Source organism: Pongo abelii, chromosome 5, assembly GCF_028885655.2.
Source record: "Pongo abelii isolate AG06213 chromosome 5, NHGRI_mPonAbe1-v2.0_pri, whole genome shotgun sequence".
Taxonomy (NCBI): domain Eukaryota; kingdom Metazoa; phylum Chordata; class Mammalia; order Primates; family Hominidae; genus Pongo; species Pongo abelii.
The window spans coordinates 149,246,701-149,261,051 of NC_071990.2; the positions used below are offsets into that span (position 1 = coordinate 149,246,701).

At 37.7% G+C, this 14,351-nt stretch overlaps 1 protein-coding gene and 1 long non-coding RNA gene across 2 annotated transcripts in view; both read left to right on the forward strand.

The window, feature by feature from the left end:
- SAMD5 (sterile alpha motif domain containing 5) overlaps positions 1-14,351 on the forward strand; it is a 441,477-nt gene that overhangs the window by 155,449 nt on the left and 271,677 nt on the right. The gene's annotated exons all lie outside the window — the stretch shown is intronic.
- Positions 1-14,351, forward strand: part of LOC129060099 (uncharacterized) — a 91,056-nt gene that overhangs the window by 14,167 nt on the left and 62,538 nt on the right. The window contains exon 2 of the long non-coding RNA XR_008526524.1: positions 805-888. This is a non-coding gene — a long non-coding RNA (uncharacterized LOC129060099). The remainder of the gene's footprint in view (positions 1-804; positions 889-14,351) is intronic.

Consider the following 14,351-nt stretch of genomic DNA (forward strand, 5'->3'; position numbering starts at 1 on the left):
AAGAATATAATTTAAAAATATAAAAAAAGAAAGTGCTGCTTTTTACATGGAAGTAAATGCGTAAAATATCTGGGAAAACACATCTGCTATCATTGCAGAATGAAATGAGATATTGTCGTGATGGGAGAACAGTCTCTTAAATTTTAAGGCAAGAGTTTTCTCTAAAAGTTCTCATTAATGTCTTTGAAGTGTAGGAGCATCATATGATCTCTGAAGAAATTGCCAGCCCCCAAATTATTAGTCACTCTCAAATGAATACCCATCGTGTAGGAAACTGACTTTTTGGAAAGAGCAATGCTTAACATTAACCACAGCATTCTATTAGTTAGGAGGACCATGATCATTAAAACCATTTTTTGTGTTTGTTTGTTTATTTATTTGTTTGAGATGGAGTCTCTCACTGTTGCCTGGGCTGGGGGCTGGAGTGCAGTGGTGCTGTCTCCGCTCACTGCAACCTCTGCCTCCCGGGTTCAAGCGCTTCTCCTGCCTCAGCCTCCTGAGTAGCTGAGATTACAGGCGCCTGCCACCATGCCCGGCTAATTTTTTGTATTTTTCGTAGAAACGGGGTTTCACTATGTTGGCCAGGCTGGTCTCGAACTCCTGACCTCATGATTTGCCCGCCTCAGCCTCCCAAAGTGCTGGGATCTCAAGCGTGAGCCACCACGCCCGGCCCGACTAAAACCGTTCTTTTAAATAAGATGCTTGCCACTCATTTAAGTTCACGGTTGCCCATTCTGTAGCCCTTGAAGTTCTTCCTTGACTAATTTCCTTCTATCCTTACGTTTCACATCTTCACAAAAATAGGAAGAACAGCAGCAAAGCGCCGATGACCCACATGCTATTTGATGGGGAAGAGACTAGGACTAGCAGCGCTTCCCATGCTTACTGGTGAGCATGTTTCTTTGGTGTAATGATCTGAATTAAGCAGAAGATGAAAGGAGTATAGTATTTTTTGGCCTTATACTCCTCAATCACACAGCTGAAGTCCATCCCATTTTTTATTTATCAGACTTTGGGAACAGACAACAAATGAGATTATAAGTATCTCCTTTCAGAGATGGATGCTCCAAGCAGACCTCTGGGACTCTGTAGTGCTCTTGGCAATTAACAGCTTCATTCTAAATTTGTAAACTCACTCTGGTTTATTTTAAAAATGGAAATGAATGAGGAAGCCAAATCTTAGAAATGAAGAAAAATGGCTGATTTCCATTTCAATATGTAAGAAAATTACATGAATTAGTGAAGGTTTTTAAAGTTAAATATGAAACCAAGGAACCTGATCATGGAATTGTGTGGTAAATTGTTTAATAAATGAAATCCCCCTGGAAATATCGATAGCCTTCATCTTGTTGATGAATGCACATCGGTGTATCAGGACCCCTCTCTCAGATTCTCTATCATGGGCGAGAGTGTCCAGATGCAAAGGCTTGGGGTAAATATCACTAACAGAATATTCTCCTAGAACAGTAATTCCAGAGAATTCTCCTCTTCTGCTACATCAGTCTTCTGCATGCACGTAATCATTTCAGTCTGCTGTCAGGTCCCCTCTACACCATGTGCATAATTGGCTACATGTATTACAACAAAAAGATCCGCTTTGACACCTGCCACTTCAAAAAACAAGTGCAAGTAAAGAAACAAGAATATTATAATAGACAAATGTAGTTATTTTGACAAGTGTGATTTGTTTTTAATTATTAATATTTCACAGTATACTAGTAACTGTCTTGTAGAATATTTTGTAAAAGCAATGACATCTGATAATGTGTCATTACCACATTAGCATACCTCTATGCAATTAAGGCTTTAGTCAGAAGAAGGGTTGGCTTTCAATGCTAGTGTGAATTACCATGAAGCTTGAGGAAAATGTGAATATTAGAATTAATAATAGTATTGCATTTATGTTACACTGTTCATCAGCATCTGGAAAACACTTTATTGTTTCTGCCAGTGTCAAAAACACTGAAACCTTAATGCAAGAATCTCCAATACTTGATGTAAAATTCTATCATTGAGAACACATGGACACATAGAGGGACTAACACACACTGAGGCCTTTTGGAGGGGGAAAGGTGGGATGAGGGAACGGATCAGGAAAAAGAACTAATGGGTACTAGGCTTAACACCTGGGTGATGAAATAATCTGTGCAACAAATCCCCATGAACCAAGCTTACCTATGTAACAAACCTGCACTTGTACCCTTGAAGTTAAAATAAAAATCAAAAAAGAAAACAAGGGGGCCAGGTGTGGTGGCTCAAGTCTGTAATCCTAGCACTTTGGGAGGCCGAGGAGGTGGGTGGATCACCTGAAGTCAGGAGTTCAAGACCAGCCTGGCCAACATGGTGGAAACCCTGTGTCTACTAAAAAAAAAAAAAATACAAAAATTAGCCAGGTGTGGTGGTGCACGCCTGTAATCCCGGCTACTCAGGAGGCTGAGGTTGCAGTGAGCCAAGATTGTGCCACTTTACTCCAGCCTGTGTGAAAGAGCGAAACTGTCTCAAAAAAAAAAAAAAAAAAAGAAAAAAGAAAGAGAAAACAGCTTATCATCTGATTAAAAAAAAAGAAAGAAGAAAGAGAAAACAGCTTATCATCTGATTAAAAAAAAAGAAAGAAGAAAGAGAAAACAGCTTATCATCTGATTAAAAAAAAATCCTATGATCATGACAGTAATCCATTTATCTGAGTTTTTTACATGTAAAATTCCTTTTTTTTTAGAAATTTGCTTTTTAGTCTTTTGAAAATTTGTAACAGAACGTCACATTTTTAGTTCTAACAGGTTAAGCTTGGAGAACCAATGTAAGCTTAGAAGGACTAGAGGAGTTCTTTGTTTTTGAAATGGTTAGAGAAATCTCAAGGACCACTGGCAATTTCTCAGCAGTATTGTCTCATTCCACCTTCGCTCAACAATAAAACCTTCCCCATTCAGCCTGCGTCATCTCTATTTAAATTTTCTGGTGCTGGATTTCCTTGACAAGCTTGAAACAGTGAGAAGACAGATAAGGAAGAAAAGATTCTGCCCCTCCCCCATTTCCACTACCCTTTCAGAGACTAAAAAATCTGATTTTGCTTTAATTTGTACTCAGCAGTGTCAGCTCTGTCAGAGGAAAGGGCATCCCTGCTGACAGTAATCATTATAACTCCAGGAGACTAGCAGAGATAAATATACTATAAGCCATCTTCTGAGTGGGTCAAACTTGTCCTGATACTTTTAAGGTCCGGGTACTTTGCAGAGAGATTTCCTCCATCAGACTTGTTTCTCAGCGATGCCCAAAGCTGTGTTTCTGATCCTGTCATGGAAAAATGTTAATATGTTACACACCAAAGTATGCCAGTAGTGTTGATTGAAGGACTCTTTTTTAAGTGGAAATTCATGCTAATATTCAGCAAATAACAATCTCCGTGTAATGAAAATAAATAAAAACACAAATCTAGAAACACTGAACACCGTATGTAAATTTAACTGGGATTTCTATGTAATCTCTTGAGATTAAATTGGATATTTGCAGAATTTGTTGAAAATTGAATATATATTTATAATGTATATCAAATTCAGAAGCATAAAGTATCTAGGTTTTTGGAGGTTTTTTTGCAACTAGAAAAAAAAATTCTAAAATCTACAAATGGTAAAATAGCACCAAGCAAGCATTTGCTGGTAGAATTACATTGTGTTGCTTTTTGCTGCTGCTTTGAATGCTGTTGTTATTTTTTTTTCCTTTGTTCTCTGTGTTTGGCCTGCTGTAACCTTTATAAAATTTACCTAGGTAGCAATTTCTTTAGTGTGTCCCAAGATTGTAAAGAAACAAGTGGGAAATCATTCAACCTTGTTTAACTAGAATGGGCATTTGCTCTGTTACAGTGGAACATGTTTCTGATAATCAAGATTTTTCCCTTAAAAGAATGTTTTCATTGTATTTTCTACTGTATTGCCTTTACTGTGTTTAGACTTAAAATTTAAGCAACTGATTCTACAAACATAGTTTAATGTAGTTCATATTCTACAGGGTGCTTCTTTTTTCATTTTGTATAGACAGGTGTCTTTCCTTTTCATATATATCAGTCAAATAAATCCTATGAGGTATCCTATCAATGAATGTTTTGAAAGTGTTGTAATAATATGGGGAAAACAGGGAGAAATATCTAGTGAAAACTTGTTATATCTACATGGTATGATGGTAGATGAGTTTTATTTCCTTCATTGAATATTTTCTGTACCTTATAAAAATTGAGATTGTGAATTAAGTATTATTATAATCAGAAGAGAAAAAGAACTGTGTTTTAGAAAGAAGGGACAGGAGATGAGTGAAGACCAGGCTGCCCACAGGTGCTTATGGAATTCTTACTGTGCACATTTCACTAATCAACTCCATGGTCAAGATTTATGCCTGATGTAATGAGAGGGTGACTTCCCGCTGCTTTAGGAAACTGCCCCTTCAACCAGCCATAAAACCATTTCCGCAACTGGAGCCCCTGAAACATCAACAGACATAATTTCTGCCAAGATAATCCTTAATGTGATACCATCTTTCAATGAAGGAGATGTCTCTGGGGTGACAGTCTTTGCAAAATTGAGTAAGATAGTTGTTAGGTCTTTTTTTTTTCTGTGAAAGTGTTAGAAATTAATTAAACAGTGTTTTTAACCTTCTGTGTGTTTTTTCTCCTAGGCTGCTTATGTAAGCAAATACTATGAAAAAGTTATTTTTTTCCCCGTTTAAGAAGTATTTTATTGCTCTCAATGAGTGTGTGTGTGTGTGTGTGTTTGTTTTGACACAGGGTCTCACTCTGTCGCCCCGGTTGGAGTGCAGTGGCGCAATCTCGGCTCACTGCAACCTCCGTCTCCAGGGTTCAAACGATTCTCCCGCCTCGGCCTCCCGAGTAGCTGGGACTACAGGCACCCGCCAACATGCCTGGCTAATTTTTGTATTTTTAGTAGAGACGGGGTTTCACCATGTTGGCCAGGCTGGTCGCTAACTCCTGACCTCGTGATCCGCCCGCCTCAGCCTCCCGAAGTGCTGGGATTATAGTCGTGAGCCACCGCACCCGGCCATTTTTTAAAATTTTTACTTTTATTATGAAGTGATTTGGTAAATTTGTCTTACTCTGACTTAAAAGATGTGTATAGGATGTATTTGTACCAGTTTATTGCAATGTGTATTTTGAGAAGAGGGCCTTAAATAAGAATATTTTCCAGACATTCCCAAAATGACTTCATTCACATGCTGTGCATGAGAACAGTGTGCGTCCTCCAGCCTGTTTCTGCTTTTGTGCTTGCTGCTAAAGCTTCAGGCCCTTCCTCCTCAGCTCCCTGTCAGAGAGCTTGTTTTCCCTCTCTAGTTTCTTAAACTACTTTAGAAAGCAGACGAGGACTTAAATAGTCTCCCCTGGCGGCCTCAGCAAGCCACACTCTTCCTCTCTATCTGAAGGGAGATCTCCTTTCTTTTTGTGATCAGATTTAAAATGAGGTGATTTGGGAATAACAAAGCTTTCGTATTTGATTCAAAATGCCAAATTTTGTAAATACAGGGATATACAGGGAAGTTATCATATTATGTGGCCCCCATAGACAAGAAGTAAATCCCAAGCCGGAAAAAATCCATAGCATCCTCAAATAAGAGTGGGACATTTACTGGGATGCTGTTGATAACTTTTGTCCCAGCTTGCTTTTTCGGGTTTATTCCCGTAAATTACATCTGCCACCCTTTCCCCTGGCCCTTTGCCTATCCGTCAAGCTTTCTCACCAACTTACTGGCAGTGCTCACCCTGAAGCCTTTTGTCATATGCGTCTTTCCTGCAGTAGCCCTTTCCCCCAATTTTTCGAGGCCTGGATGATAATGTCACCTCCCTCATGAAGCCTTCTAGAGCCCTTCTGGTTGGAAATTGCCCTGCTCTCCATGAGCTGCACCGTCCTTAAAGTCCTCATTGAATTCAGCCTGGTATGAAAGTGGTTGCTTACATATCCGGGTCCTCACTATTACATTGTTAGAGTTTACAGAGATAAGCATAAGGTCTGTGTGTTATTCATCTCTTGTTTTCCTACAGTTTATTGTTTGGAATTTTGCACGTATTAGGTAAGGTGTTATTGTTGTTGTTTAATTTGAATCCTCAGCATCTTTTTTTTTAATGGTAAGGTGTTGATTAGAAAAAGAAAGACATTAAAAAGTAATTTGCAGGAATTGGTAATAATCACATCTAACAACTTGTGTAGCTATTTGCAGTTTTACAAAAAGGCGTTGGCATATAATAAGGAAGACTTAATGGCAAAGCCTGGTCTGGAACAGCTTTGCAACAAAATCTAAAAGGGGCCAAGAAAAAGCCAAGGGCAGAACAGATTCCCCTTGTCCTGTTTGCATTTTCTGTGTGCAAGGAAGGCTATTAGGTTCTCTCCATTCACCAACTTAAATTCCTGCAACAACTTAAATTCCTGATTATTTTTATTATGATAATAAAAGGGTTGCTTTCAAGGACATTGATGTTTTCCATCATACTGAGGTAGATAACTAACAACGTCATGCAGAATACAGTTGGGCTTTCCGCATATCTTCCAGAATTACTCAAAGTTTCCTTATTTTCTTCTTCTGTCTCCTTTTCCCATTCTCTTTCTTCACAAACAGTTTAAATATCAGAGTAAACAAGAGAAAATAAAAGATCATGAAATAACGTGAAACTGAAAATTGAACATATAATTTCAAATTTTGTACTGCTTGTTATTTCTTTGTCCTATAAAAAGTCCAGGTGATAAAATTAACATTCCAAGTTAAACATGAAATGATAAAAATATATTTGCCATAGGCTTTTGTTTTTTGGTAGGTTGGTTTAAAATATTTTTAAAATTGCATTATAAAAATTATGTCTAACTAAAAATGGGATACAAGAATTTCTGCCCCAAACAAAAATCTCAATTCATACTAGAATATATAAAATAAAATGTGAATTTCTGCTTTTATTCTTCTGCCCAATCTCATTTTCCTTTTCAGAAGGAAACTTTGTTAAACATTCTATGTATATTTTTGCAAACCTTCTCCTGTGCATCTATATACATATGCACATACGTATGTAGATCAGAAATAGCTTGTATCATACTAGACATATTTATCTACAATATGCTTTTTTCATTTTCAAAATTACTTTGGAGATCTTTCCACATCAATACATAAGACTCTACCACATTGATTTTATGGCTACATAGTTTATAATTTTTCCCATAATGACTGACAAGTAATTTTCAGGGGTTTTTTTTGTAAGTAAACTTTAATGTACATATGCAGGTGTAACTTGGAGATATTGTGGGTTTGGTTACAGACCACCATATTAAAATAACTGTGACAATAAGGCAAGTCACATGAGTTTTTGGTTTCCCAGTACATGTAAGAGTTATGTTTGGCTGGGCGCGGTGGCTCACGCATGTAATCCCAACACTTTGGGAGGCCGAGGCAGGTGGATCACTTGAGATCAGGAGTTCAAGACCAGCCTGGCCAACATGGCAAAACCCCGTCTCTACTAAAAATACAAAAATTAGCTGGGCTTGGTGGTGCAGGCCTGTAATCCCAGCTACTTGAGAGGCTGAGGCAGGAGAATAGCTTGAACCTGGGAAGTGGAGGTTGCAGTGAGCCGAGATTACCTGCGAGATGGAGCAAGACTCTGTCTCAAATAAAAAAATAAAAAGTTATGTTTATACTGGACTGTAGTCTAGTAAGTGTGCAATAGCATTTTGTCTAAAAAAGAATGTATGTAACTTAATTAAAAATACTTTTTTGTCAAAAAATGCTAACAATCATCTGAGCCTTCAGTGAGTTATAGTCTTTTTGCTGGAGGAGGGTCTTGCCCGATCTTGGTGGCTGCTGACTGATAAGGGTGGTGGTTGCAGAACATTGGGTTGGCTGTGGCAATTTATTAAAATAAGACAACAATGAAATTTGCCACATCAATGGACTCTTCCTTTCGTGAAAGACTTCTCTGTAGCATGTGATGCTGTGTGATAGCATTTTACTCACAATAGGACTTATTTCAGAATTGGAACCAAACCGGGCCACTATTTATCAACTAAGTTTATGGAATATTCTAAATCCTTTGTTGTCATTTCAACAATGTTCACACCATCTTCACCAGGAGTAGATTCCATCCCAAAAGACCACTTCCTTGACTCATTCATAAGAAGCAACTCCTTATCCATTCAAATTTAATCATGAGCTTGTAGCCATTCAGTTACATCTTCAAGCTCCACTTCTTTTTTTTTTTTTTTTTGAGACAGTTTCATGCTGTTACCCAGGCTGGAGTGCAGTGTCATGGTCTCGACTCACTGCAACCTCTGCTTCCAGGGTTAAAGTGACACTCCTGCCTCAGCCTCTTGAGTAGCTGGGACTATAGGTGTGCACCTCCACACCCAGCAGCTAATTTTTGTATTTTTAGTACAGATGGGGTTTCACCATGTTGACCATGCTTGTCTCAAACGTCCAACCTCAGGTGATCCCCTCGCCTCGGCCTCCCAAAATGCTGGGATTACAGGCATGAGCCACCACACCTGGCCTAGCTTCTAATTCTAGTTCTCTTGCTGTTTGCACCACATTGCAATTACTTTCTCCACTGAAGTCTTGAACCCCTCAAAATCATTCATGAGGACTGGAATCAATTTCTTCCAAACTCTTGTTTATGTTGATATTTTGACCTTCTTCCATGAATCATGGATCTTCTTAATGACATCTAGAATGGTGAATTCCTTCCAAAAGATTTCAATTTACTTTGCCCAGATCCATCAGAGGAATCACCATCTTTGGAAGCTACCACCTTACGAAATGTGTTTCTTAAATAAGACTTGAAAGTCAGAATTACTCCTTGATCCATGGGCTGCAGGAAGGATGTTGTTACCAATCATGAAAACAGCATTCATCTCTTTGTACATCTCCATCAGAGCTCTTGGATGACCAGGTGCATTGTCAATGAGTGGTAATATTTTGAAAGGATTTTTTTCTTTTTTCTGAGCAGTAGATCTCAACAATGGGCTTAAAATATTCAATAAGCCATGTTGTAAAGAGATGTGTTGTTGTGCAGGCTTTGTTGTTCCAGTTATAGAACACAAACAGTAAATTTAGCATAATTCTTAATGCCCCAAGATTTCCAGAATGATCAAATGAGCATTCAGCTTCAACTTGGCAGCATTAGCCCCTAACAAGAGAATTAGCCTTTCTGTTGAAGCTTTGAACTCAGACATTGACTTCTCCTTTAAAGCTATGAAGTCCTGGATGGCAACTTCTTCCAATAGAAGGCTGCTTCATCTACATTGAAACTCTGTTGTTTAGTTTAGCTGCCTTCACCCATGATCTTAAATCTTCTGAATAACTTGCTGCAGCTTTTCTATCAGCACTTCCTACTTCACCTTGCACTTTTATGTGTTGGTGATGGCTTTCTTTTCTTAAACTTCATGAACCAACATTTCCTAGCTTCAGACTTTTCTTCTAGTGATGAAAGTGGTGATGGCTTCTTTTCTTAAACTTCATGAACCAACATTTCCTAGCTTCAGACTTTACCTCTGTCAGCCTTCTTAGAATTGAGGAGAGTTAGAGCCCTGCTTTGAATTAGGCTTTGAGTTAAAGGAATGTTGTGGCTGTTAGGATCTTTTATCTAGACTATTAAAAGTTTCTCCATATCAGCAATAAGGCTATTTTGCTTTTCTATCATTCATGTGTTCACTGTAGTAGCACTTTACATTTCCTTTAAAAACTTTGCCTTTGCATTCGCATCTTTCCTGTTTGGCACCAGAGGCCTAGCTTTTGGCCCATCTTGGCTTTTGACATGACTACCTCACTAAGAGTAGTAATTTCTAGCTTTTGACTTAAAGTGAGAGAAATGCAACTGTTCCTTTTACTTGAACACTTCGAGATCATTGTAAGCTTATTAGTTGGCCCAATTTCAATGTTGTTGTGTCTCAGTGAAATAGAGAGGCTCAAGAAGGGCAAGAGGGACAGAAGAATGGCAGGTCAGTGGAGCAGTCAGAACACATATTTATTGATTGAATTCACCATCATGTGGGAGCAGTTAGTGGCACCCCGAAACAACTACAAGGGTAACATCAAAGATCTCTGATCACAGATCACCATAGCAGATATAATGAAAAGTTTGAAATATTACCAAAATATGACCCAGAGACACAAAATGAGCACATGCTGTTGGAAAAATGGCACCATAAGACTTGTTTGATGCAGGCTTGCCACAGACTTTCCATCTCCGAAGAGTGCAGTATCTGAAAACTACAATAAAGCAAAGCACAGTAAAATGAAGTATGCATGTATTTTTGATATACGGATTAATATATCTGTAGGACAGAGTTTCAGAAGTAGACTTACTGAGTCAAGGTTTAAGCACTTTTAACATATAGAGTTTCTACCAAATTGTTCCCAGAATGGCTAAAACAAGTTGCTAACACCAATAGCATAAGAGAACATTGTTTCCTAATGGGTCTTTGGTCATTGGGTGTTATTAATTTTTTGCTTAATATCTTCAACAAATTGAGCAACAAGCCACCCATTACTTAATTATTTCTTCTGTTTTCATAAAAATTTAGGATTTTTTTATGTGTCCGTCCTATTTTTTGAATGTCAATTGCTTATCTTTTCTCCCATTTTCATTTATCTTCTTGCTCATTATTACTCTAATGCCACATTTTGAAAATTACTGGAAATTTATAATATGCTTTATATTTAGTAGGACATGTTTCTTCTCATTTTTCTTTTTCAGGATTTTTTTTTTTTTTTTTTAGCTCATCTTGCACATTTACCCTTCCAGATGGATTTTAAAATCAACTTGACAAATTCCATAGAAAATTCTCCTGGGGATTTTGTTGCAGTCTGCATTGAATATATAAATAAATTTTAGGAGTGTTTACGTGTTTACAATATTGAGTTTTCCAACCAGGAACATGGTTAACCTCTCTACTTACAGGTTTTTATTTGTAGCTTTTTATAAAATATTATAGCATGTGTACTTTTGTTATTTGTCTTAATGCTAGTTTTTTATACTTTTTGCCATTATTGTGAATGGAAAATTTTCCATTATGTGTTGTAATTATTATTAAAGATACACAAGGAAACTGATTTTTGCTTACCTTGTTCTAGTCACTTTATAGTATACTTTCATTAATTTTAGCATATGTTCAGTGGATGTTCTTGGATTAAGAAATTCTTTAATTAGAAAATGTTAATAGTATATATTGTGGTAAATTTTCCAAAGTCTAAATTTATAAAATATAAAGAGAAAATGCTTCTCCATCACTTTGAACAGTTCTGCAACATGAATATTTTTTCACTTACAATGTGTTAGATATTTTCATGTTAGTGCCTGGAGATGTACTCTATTCTTTTGAGAAACTGCATATTCTTTGGATAATCATGGTATATTTTTATCCAGGAAATGTTTAACATAGTTAAATAAATCAATAGCAAATAACACTAAAAGGCTTATATTGAAGAAAATCAGTCTCCTTATAATAGTCCCCCACCCTTATCCCCCACATCCACCTTCCACAGAGGCCACTTTAAGCAATTTTTTTTGTTGCGTATATCTTCACATTTCTAACTGTTCTGATTATACTGCTCTTTCTTGGTATTTCAACATTTATTGATTTTCTAGGTGAAGATTTACTTTTTTAAAATCCCTCTCTTTTGCTCCTTAAGTTCCTTTCCAAATAATACATTTCACAATTTATTTATTTATTTTTTTAAACCAAAAGCCACTATTTACATTATTGTAACTGTTTAACATAGTTTTCTGTTAGACCAAACAGTATAGCATGACTTGCTTTTGTCTTGCATTTTCTAGGTAAGTGATAGCTTTAATTCTTCTCTTTCTACAATTATGCTACTCTTACCTTTTTCTTGTGTTATTTTGTTGGCTAGAACTTCTAGAATAATGTTGAATAGTAATAATAATACTGATTTTTCTTATCTTGTCCTTGGCTCTTACAGAAATACCTTGACTGCTGATTAATTGTTTAGAAATAAACATTTAAATGTCTCAGCTCAGATAATTTTTGATACCAAAAAGCAAAAACCTTTTTTTTTTTTTGGATACAGAGTCTTGCTCTGTTGCCCAGGCTGGAGTGCAGTGGCGTGATCTCTGCTCACTGCAAGCTCCGCCTCCTGGGTTCACACCATTCTCCTGCCTCAGCCTCCCGAGTAGCTGGGACTACAGGTGCCCGCCACCACGCCCAGCTAATTTTTTGTATTTTTGGTAGAGACGGGGTTTCACTGTGTTAGCCAGGATGGTCTCGATCTCCTGACCTCGTGATCCGCCCGCCTCGGCCTCCTGAAGTGCTGGGATTACAGGTGTGAGCCACTGCGCCCCGCCAAAAACCGTTTTTTAAAATAAGATTTTTAGCCTTTTCTTTTGGAAAATGGTACTTGTGAGGACACTTCCTCTATTTATTGATGGTCTCAGGTTTTTTTTTCCTGGCTTAATAAAAGCAAGATATAGTAACCTAACTATCGTTAAATGCTGATTTCATTTTTTTAGTCAGATGTATCAAATCCATGAAAAATATAATTAAAAGAAAAATTAAGAACCTTAAACATCAATTTTTCAGTGATGAGACTGTGGTGAAGCTCACCTATATCTAGAGTGTTGTCAATAAGAGCAACATGAATGAAAGATGGAGGGAAAAGGAGGGCTTAATCTATGCAGGAATAGGGTTTTAAAAGAAAGTGGAGGTCAATTTGTCAGAAAAAAAGGATAATGGGTTAGAGGTCTTCAGGTATTTGGGTAATTAATAAAAATATAGTGTACAAGGCAATTTTAAGCTCTGAGATTATTAGGAAGGATTAACAGTAAGTATGACTTGGTATTTATTCACAGTTGTTCAATGGTTGTGCTAATGACACAATGTTGTGCTGCAAATGTAAATTGAAAACTGCTCTTTTACTCTTATGTTTTTTTACTTTTATATCTGTTTGGGGTAAGAGAGAAAAGGGGGACAGGGGCTGTCATTAGTTGTAATTTCCTAAGTGCTACATGTCCCTGGAGTTCCTTGTACAGAGTTTGGTCGGAAAAACAAGACAATCAAAGCTTCTCCTAGGTAATGGAGATGGAGAACACTAGAGGGTGGAGGGGGCTGCTGGTCACAGAAGCATGTGCCTCTTGGCCACTGGCATGTGCAGCCTGTGCTTATGTGGGGCTCACCAATTCTCTCCCAGGCTTTAAATTTACCTGGTTCCACCCTCCCTTTCCCAGCCAGTAACACCAATCTCAAAGCCTCGATTCATAACACAAAACACTACACCCGTTGCACACACCCAACTCAGTTTTTTCTCACTAAAATCTGGCGGGCATTCTCTAATCTGAGCCCTTCTCAATGCACTCCAACCAGGATTTTGGGGTAGCACAGAGGCACTACAGCACTGTTTGTGTAGGACTTCCTTTCAATATTTGGTTCAGCTACAGAGGAGCCCTGGATAAAATCTCTTCCTGCCTGAAATTGGAGTGGATTGGAGTGGATTCTGCTTTTCTGTGCAAACCCTGACAGATGCACTATTATTCTTTTGTTATTTTTCGTGTCCTGAGAGGTAGATAGCTTGTACTCTGTGAATGAGTTACCTGCACTATTAAAAAAGATGTAAATCCAAGAATCTACAAGTGAGGAGAGACAGCTGAACAAAGAAACTGCCCACTCTCTTTCTGCTGTTTCCCCTTTATTTTCAGTTCTCAAGCTAGATTTTTCTTCCACTACCACACCTGATTCACAAACTAAGGTATTATCATTCTTTGAAGCCAAGAACAGCATATGAGAAAACACTAACCCTTGCCCATGGCAGACATCAATAATTGAGCACAGCAGTCTTGCCTGCTGATCACCTATTTGGCTTAGATTTGTCTCAGTATGGTGATCTGGCCAGCTACTATTAATCAATTGAAATTGGCATGTATAAAGAACCTCATGTATTGCCCCACAGCTTTGACAAAAAACCCTCAAAGACATAAAAACCATAATGTTCATACAAAAACAGTTACTTTCAGAGAATAACAGGAGAATCATGCATCAAACACCCATTTTCTCTTAGGTTTTATGGATAGCCTATCATTCTAATAGGGAGAATAAATGCTTTAATTATGACTTAAGCAGAGTTTCAGCCTATGTTCCTGGGCTTCCTTTAGAATTGTAACCACAAGTAAGCTCTGAAATGTGAAGAACCCATCCTGAACGTGTTCCCTCTGCTTTCCTGTTGAGGTTACCTTGCCAAGTGAATACCTCATATACATCCGTACTATAAAACATGACTGGCTCCCCAACAACGTAATTGAAACAGATGTTCTAGATACTGTTTTACTCTTCGGTGATGTCATCTCATTCAGGATGAATGTTTCTTTGTTC